Consider the following 9,699-nt stretch of genomic DNA (forward strand, 5'->3'; position numbering starts at 1 on the left):
TAGAAATGGGAGGTTTAGCTAGCTATAAGACCAAGTTAAACACACAATGCTCTGAACCAAGTCAGGAATATGACAGATGCTTCCACTTGTTACGTTGGTTAATAATGCTTGATTTGCCTGTTATTGTGGACTTTCTCTTTTTGAATTTACCTTGGAGCTCGGTATTTATGTGATATTTTTTCCATTCGGTTTTTACTTGATAGGATTTATGATTCTTTAAGATATAAACCAGCAAGTGATTGGCTAGTCCTATAGAAACTAAATGTGATATTCTTTTTGTATATATTCTTTGCTGTTATGAATAGTAAAAGGACACAACAAAACATCGTTTAAGATATATCTAACAATATAACTGCTGAGATTTTAACTATATGTTTTCTGTAAACAAACCGGAACCAATTTAACTGCACCAGATGCACATTTCTTAAGTGATTGTCGAGACCAAAATATATTAAAATTCATAACTTGTAAAAATATTTAAGAGCTGACCAAGACAAAATATGTAGCCGAAGTCGGGCAAGGAATCAGAGTTTTGCATTAGGGAGATGTTTCCCTGTATTTTTTTAATTATCTAAATATCCAAATGAAATTAATTCATCTCAACTAAATCTAACTACATTCAAAGTCAATAGGGACCGTTGTCTATTTTAAACATTCATGTTTGAATCTCACAATCTTCATGCCAAATTTAATGACAAACTGGGCGACATTTTCTACCCTTCTTCCTGGTGGTGATGATACGATAGCTCCTTCTTATGAAATTTGCACCTCTCTTTGTTTCGGTTCCCGCCTATATACAGGGACTCATGTTTCAATGATAGTTTTTTATTTCTGAAAAACTTTTACAGCAGGATATAGATATCACAGTTTGGTTATAACGTTTACTAAATGATATTGAAAATAGATGGAATTATTGTTTGAAGTATAATGCCAATGGCAGAAATTAGATTAAAAAGTGTTATACAACACCAATCGTTTAACGGCAACATTATTTATAAACCTAATAAGTTAGGGATTAAATTTAATCTGATTGACCATATTTTAACTGATGACTCACATTGAGAATGGATAATTGTTATTTGATACTTCTCAACTAAAAACGCCTTAATTATCAGTTACAACAATGACTGGTCGATTTGGAGTCACAATAATGTGTCTATTTAGAGTAACATGTCTTTCTACGGACTGCTACTTAACCATGTAAACAAGATCTTTCAAATTCGGCTAGACGTTCTACTCTAGCACAACGTATATTCATATCAAATCAACATGGCCTAATATGCAGAACATTTTGGCCACTGGACTTAAAACACCGATTCATCTGCATCATCTATGCATACTGTGATCAGTCTTTTTATATATTTTTCGTTAGAAAAGTTCACAGTAAATTCGATGCAGACAACAGATCCCAAATAAAATTTATGAAACATGAAAAAGTTTACTGCTACACATTTGTGAAATACTTTTATACCAACGTTTTAGATGAACTATCCTTCTGAACATGTTTGGCTAGTATCAATGATTGAAAAATGGAGAAACAATTTGGTTTATTTGTCCATATTTTGAATATTTATAATGTCATAGCCAATTTGCCTTTCCTGTCTCAGACTGTAACTACTTTTAATTTTCATTACAGTATTATTTTTATATATATATATGTAACACTCAGAAACGTGTCCTTCCCCCAAAACGTGTCCGATTCCCCCAAACGTGTTTATGTTGACGTCACTGAACTGCAAAACATGTCTAGATCAAAACATCGCCAAGGCGTGTGATTTGTATATACGCCCAAACGTGTCCATTTCTCAACTTACCCCAAACGTGTCCAATCCCAAAAACGTGTCCATATCAAGCGCTATTTGATTAGTGCTATTCCATTAATACTAATTCATACTAATTTTACCATTTCATTAAAAATATAGATAAGGTACTTTTTCAAACCGGCCGAAAAACTGGTTAAAGTGGGGGCGTCATTTCGGCTATGTCGTATGTAAATAGGAAGCAAACATATTTAGTTAAACTATACAGTTAACGGATGAAAGTGTCCCTTCCTCTGCACATTAAAATTTGTTCTCTCTAAATATTGTGAAAAACCGGCTACTGGACGATCAACAGTCTAAAGTAAATTTATACAGTACAAATGTAAAAATAAAAACTTCTAACCTACAAATGTATGTTCTCTCTAATTATGCATGAAATACTTGCAACTGGACAATACTCAATCATCAGTTTAAAGATAACTTAAACAGTACAGAACAGTAAATTCATAAAAACATGTATGTTCTCTAAATATGCATGAAGTACTTGCAACTGGAAATACGCTATCAACAGTTTAAAGTTAAGTTATACAGTACAAATTAAATTTGCAATTTCGGTATCCACTAATAACCGGCGTTGATCACATACTATTTATATTAATAAAAAGAATCTTTAAAACCAATGCATGAAATACTTGCAACTGGACAATACTCAATCATCAGTTTAAAGATAACTTAAACAGTATAGAACAGTAAATTCATTAAAACATGTATGTTCTCTAAATATGCATGAAGTACTTGCAACTGGAAATACGCTATCAACAGTTTAAAGTTAAGTTATACAGTACAAATTAAATTTGCAATTTCGGTATCCACTAATAACCGGCGTTGATCACATACTATTTATATTAATAAAAAGAATCTTTGAAACCAATGCATGAAATATTTGGCACTGGACGTTATGTCTCCGCTTGATGTGTCTTTAGTGATGCTGGAAACCTAAAATTTATTTTAAAAAACGGATAACTAGTTGATGATTTAATGAGGTTTTGAAATACACACACATTCAGATGGAGAACTATTAACAAAACAAAAAAAATCAAAAAAAATGCTGCTTAAAGCCCGCCATGCAATATTCGGATGAATATTAAAAGCATCAACGGAGTTTATAAGTATAAAATAATTTACAAAGTTACCGATTATCATTAATTCAACTCTATAATTATTCAGTGTATGTTCGCTCTAAATTAGTATGAAATACTTGCAACTGAACAATAAGCAATTTTAGTCAAAAATTAATAAACAATTACAGATTAAATTTTGAATTATGATATTCATTAAAAACCTACATTTAATCAATTAAAGCTAATAAATGAAAACTTTGTCACCTGTGTCCCTATCATAAAATTGCCGTAAACATTATCAGCGATTTTATTTAGGAGATACATGTAATAACGCTAAAAGACATGAGACGTTCTGGCGTTAAATATTGGACACGTTCTGGCGAATAACATTTATCGGACACGTTTGGGTGTTATGAAATCGGACACGTTTGGGGAATATTGTACATTTCGGACACGTTTAGGGAGAAAAGACACGTTTGGGGGAATCGGACACGTTTGGGGGGAAGGACACGTTTGGGAGTGTTACATATATACCAAAGCAATAAGAGGATTCAGGTTTGAAGATAACCAATAAAGAAGTACAATATTAAGCGCTTTGGTTTTCTAATATTCAATAATAAATCGTACCTTGCAGATTATTCGAACTGTTTTCTCCTGAACTAGAAAATGTTTGCGCCTAACCTTTTACAATGTTTTATTATGTTTGTAATAGTTGGATATTACGAATCTTCAAGTCTTCCAAAATAGTTAATATTCAAATTGTTTGCATTGATTATACTTATTAAACTTTCATTTGAAGTAGGGTTCATTATATGGTCAAACCTATCGTATTGAAAGACACCTTGTTTTTCTAGAATTCAAAATGATTTCATGAAAAGGACTTTCCTTTATAAATGTTCCCGGCAGATATTCGGCAAACTCACAATAGTGCATTATTCATTCTGTACGGTGTTTACTTAGGGGCGTTGTAAATGCCTGGTGTTGTGATTAAATATTAGTATGGCATCTCCTCTTGATAATACTTTCAAAGACATTGGAACACTTTTGGCTTCTGCGTTTTATTTATTTATAATCTATCTAAGACAACAATTCTCCGTAATATGTATTAACTGTTTCCCGTTGAAAGTTAATAATCTAATCTATCATAAAGACATGAATCTAATCTATCATAAAGACATGTATATCTAATATTACAACTGTCGGCAAAGTTTACAGTTTAGCTTACTTTGGTCAGTTGCAAATTCTGAATTGATTGAATGATTGATTAATATCCAATATTTGTGTAAAACTTTTGAATTTCACAAATTAATAGATTTATCGAAAATGCATCTTTACAATCTTTACAAACAACCTGTTCGAAAATGCATTTTCTAAAATGTAAGCTTTAAAAACAAAACAATTATCGAAAAATTAAATTGTGATTTAGGGTTATTTTCTCATTAAATCTCATGTATACAAATCTGGCATGTCGGTGGAGCTAATAACATAGTGATGCCACATTAAACATGTTTCAGCCTGATATATATGTTATTGGTTTACTGGATGTTAAATCATCCTCTACGACTCGACAGTCGATGTACATCTTTTAAGTTTATAGTAAAAATTTAATTCGCTTCGAACAACAGATCCTAGATTATAATTTAAAAAAAAAATTACTGCTACACACACATAACGGTTTTTGGTCAAACTATTTAGAGAAATTATTCGCTTGACCATGTTTGAATCGTGTGAACGATTACACCATGGAGTACTTATTTGGTTTCATTTGTCCATATTTTGAATTTGCATCTGATATAATAGTCGTTTTTGTCATTTTTGTTTGTCTCTGTTATTGCTTTACGGTATTAAATTAAAAAAACAATACAGGAATAATTACAGAATAAGGTTTAAAAGAAACCGAAAAAGAAGTTCATATAAATTATAAATAACAGATCATACCTTGTATGTTATTTGAACTATTTTCTCCTGAAATAGAAATAGATTGTGCCTTACCTTTTATCGTGCTCCTTTTATATGTTATTAACAGGACGATGTTGGACAGTTTTCTAGTTGTTAATTACATTAATACAAAATAAGAGTAATGTTATTATCATTAGGTCAAACATGTCCTGTAAAAATGTACCGCGTTTTCCTAGAATTCAAAACGATATCCTCGAACAGGAATTTCCTAGAAGTTTAAAATTGATACCTTTTCTTGGTGATTGGTGTGAATTAATATTCTTATTCATGTTATTACGTAAACATATTATATAATATTAGAGAAAAACAACAAAAAGACCCGAACAACATGATCCGGACCAGTAATTGGCATGCTTTAAGCATTATGTCATCGCATAAAAGTAAAAATTAATGGACATTAACTTTATCGTTATTTTGATTGGTAGTTATAACTATATTTACTCATGCCCAGGATTTGCGAAGTAATATACTACATGTATATAAATTCCTTGTCCGTGATGTTCTTTAGTGAATGTAAGATACACCATAGAAAAATTCCAACGTTTAAGCTAAAACAATATCTTGGTTTTAGACGAGAAAGTTAAGTAAAACAGTTTGCTGTTACTATCACAGATCAACTTAAATCACAATAAAAATAAAAATAGCAAATTTGACCAAATGGTCATAGATTTTCGGTCTCTAAAATTTTACTTTTATTTGTTTGGAAAATTGTTTAAATGCTTCGGTAAATTTGTTACACAAGCATCAAAACAAAATATAAATCCTGGTATCTATGAAAAATTTATTTGTATCTGCTTAAACTCAGCTGTTTGTCTGTTGTTTAACAACGACCATGCTTTTGGTATTGTTTTTAACAATTACTCGAAAAAAAACATAACTAATAATTTACCTACGAAATCATATATTTAGCAATTATCAAATGATCATCGGGGTCGTTATGATGAGGGTATTTTAAGTACGTGTAAATATCATATCTTGTTCGGTATATTAAAAAATATTTCCACCTTTTACAAATATTTTGTTACATTCTGACACCGTATAGGTGTCTGTGTTATTCTGAAATACCTTACTTACGTGCAAACTGTCGGATGTTTCTGTTTTACGGTCTCGTGGTCGGAATCTATGTCTTCCAAGGTAAAAACTGTGAAGGAATGATTTGTGTACAAGTCAATTAATAAATTTTCTTTTGCACATATGGTTGCATGATAAAAATAATCAATGATTGTAATTTTATGTCACTGTACGCTCACTTTCGTAGAAAATTGTTGCACTGTGCGTCTGATTGCCGTGTTATCTGTATGATTATTGACAGTTATTTTGTAAAAAGCATGCCAAAGGAACGTAAGCGTTCGAAGCTTATAATGGAATTTAGTCATTAAAAATTGTTCAGATTCAGACAGAACCATAACAGAATGATTTGTCAGTCTGTTCAGTCCATTTTGCCTGATTTTATAAGAATTGATACGTAAATCATAACAGTCTTTTGTATATATTTGTTTATTATTACTTTTGTTCACGAAGGGAGTACAATATATTCTAAAAATAGAAAGCCTCTATATTATGATTGATACATGACTTATAAAACTATTGTTATATGTTCCTGGTTGATATTTTATAACCAATTCCTAATCGCGAATATTAATTGCATGATTGGTGTATTTTCCATTTGTTCACGCCCCTATGTATTTACAATATTTATAACAAAAAGTAAAATAAAAAAAGTACCGAACTCCGAGGAAAATTCAAAACGGAAAGACGCTAATCAAATAGCAAAATCAAAAGCTCAAACACATCAAAAGAATGAATAACAACTGTGATATTCCTGACTTAGTACAGGCTTTTTCTTAGGTAGAAAACGGTGGATTAAACCTGGTTTTATAGCTAACCAAACCTCTCACTTGTTTGACAGTCGCATACGATTTCATTATATTGACAACGATGTGTAAACAAAACAAACAGACATAATAGGTAAAAATGTCAAAAATAGAGGTACAGCAGTCAACATTGTGTTATTATCTTAATCACTATAAAACCAAATAAATATTTCAACAAAGAAAAACAAAAAGGCATATAGACAAAGCACATTATCAAAAACGAAAGACATTACCATAGCACAATAACACAATGACGGGATGTACAAGTATCGAGCCACGTTAAACGGATATTATCAAAAATAGGCTAAACAGCAAAAGTAATAATTTACAAAGACAAATAAAAGAATATTTACTATAACACGTCATTAAGATGATAAACAACATCAGTACCTAGAATCTATACTTCAAGAAGATCCTGTATTATTTGTGAAGTCGATACGGAATATTTATCGATAAGGACTTGGTATCTGAGTCTGAGTAGCAGCTCTTGAATACCTAATGAGTTGGGAAATGTATATCCAATATGCAGATGAAGTTGGTATATTTCTGCTAAGGTGGGTGAAATTGATAATTTCAAAAATAAAATCGTCTCGTTTTGTAGATTCTGGTACTGAGGTGACTGCTTATGTCAAATTCTAGGTACAAGTCTAAAAATGATACAGAGGAAGCCGGAGGATATATTAATTGAACCCAATCAGAAAAGTTTGGATTGTTAATGGAAAGAACATCATCAATATATCTGAATGAGAAATTAAATGAATGGCTTCTTTGATCTTCTTGTTTTTGACAAGTGTCAAGAGGAACTCCGACTCATATGAAAATAAAAAAGGTCGGCAAGGAGACGCGCACAGTTTGTTCCCATAGGAACGCCGAACATTTGTTGAAAATTCAACAAATATGTTATCAATAAGAACTCCAGCATACTGATCACTTGTTCCTCTGTGTAGCATCTTTTACTTTTTTGTTCACTATTAACAAAAAATGCCGTATGGTATCCCAAAGTAATAAATTTATAGCCTTTTTATGTTGAAAAGCATTGTGGATTTTTCATTTAGACGATTTTTCAATTTCACATTGGGAATGGTGGTATACAGGGTTGAAACATCAAAAGTTTTGATGGAACTAATTTCAGAGAAAGATCGAGATTTAAAATTATCTAGAGGTTTTTTTTGAGTTTTTAAGAATCCAAATATGGTTAATACCACTACGCGAGTAAACAGTTTCACAGTATTTCTGAAGAACCTCTTTCACTGCGGACAGCATTTTTGTCAATCTAATGGACAATTCTTTCGTCGAACATGCAGATGAGCAGGCAATGTACCTTTGTTTGTACGGAATTTTGTGAAGTTTAAGTATGCAATACAAACAATGCATGACCAAAACGACGTTACCAAATATGACCGAACTGCTAGAATGGCCAAATTACTTTGTACGAAACAACTATGGCCTAAATACTAGTGGAATTTTGGTTGAAACGTCTTGCATCGACTTATTTGCATCATCAACATTTCGTACAGTAACTAGTGCAGATTATGGGCAATCATGTATGGGGAAAAATAAAACTTTTAACTAATCAGGAGACCGTAAATACACCAAATATATTTTTATACCTATACACTTATTATTTTCTTCAATTGTCCAAGTACATTCAATATTGATATTTTTTTGCTTGACATAACATAATTTTGTTGATGTGTGCTATTTTATTCAATTGTACATATTTGAAATATTACATTACACCTTATTATTTTTATTCTTGCATACAGCATTTGGAATGACATCCCATAACATTTTAATTAATGTTTGAGCAGCAGGATTGTTATTTAATTTAGCAATTATGTTAATCATGTAAATAATGTTATGTTTTTTGTTTTTTGCTTGTTAAAGTTTTTTAAATTGACAAATAATGCTAGCAAGGGAGATTATTCATTAATATTTTATGATGCCAAACTTGAAATTAAAAGGTGCATATGTTTGCTATTTGTTAAAACCCTATTCTTATGATCTATAAGCCATCTATACAAGTAAACATGTTGATTTGTCACTTACCATTATTTTATTGATTAGTTTGAATTTGATGAGGTTCTTTGATGTAAAACTGTACTTATTTAAACAAAAATAGGTTTTTTTTATTTGTTGATAGTAAAACTAAACTGTATAACAAACATTTTGACATTTTATTTTAATTTATCACCAAAACAACTCTATTTTGTCAGTATCTGAATAAAATTAATTTGTAAGATACTTTGTTTCTTTTATTGAAGTATATACAAAGGGAGATCATTCAAAATTGTTATTTATCATCCTGACCTGATTAGAAGTGATGAAAATAACTATGCCCAAGACAGGATGACAATAAGAAAATGCTGGAAGTTGTTGTGTATGGTTATGCTTTGTCCAAAAGTTTTGGTTATCTCCTGTAGTATATATTGCTGCAATTGTCAAAACCCAAATCACACATAGAGATAGCCTTGTCCTATAGTTTATATTTGGTGTTTGTGTTTTTTGTATGTCTTAGATTCTAACCCTTCAAGTTCTTATACAAATTCAGATGCAGTGCCATTCTTTACATATAGGTAAATGCATACTTACAAAAGCTATTCTCTATTATCATGAAAAACACTATTTACATTATTATCATTTTATTCGAACTTTGTTGAATCTAAATGAAAGTAGGAGCATTTGTCAGACCAATTCACTTAAGCAGTAACGGATATCGGTTACCTATTCAGTTTTAAAGGCTATAAAGGACAAGAAATTCTTCAGGGGTCAACTGACCATTTTGGTCATGTTGACTTATTTGTAGATCTTACTTTGCTGAACATTATTGCTGTTTACAGTTCTCTCTCTATAACAGTATTCAAGATAATAACCAAAAACGACAAAATTTCCTTAAAAATTACCAATTCAGGGGCAGTAACCCAACAACCTGTTGTCCAATTCATCTGAAAATGTCAGGGCATATAGATATTTACTTGATGAACA

The sequence above is a fragment of the Mytilus trossulus genome, chromosome 7 (assembly GCF_036588685.1).
Source record: "Mytilus trossulus isolate FHL-02 chromosome 7, PNRI_Mtr1.1.1.hap1, whole genome shotgun sequence".
NCBI lineage: Eukaryota > Metazoa > Mollusca > Bivalvia > Mytilida > Mytilidae > Mytilus > Mytilus trossulus.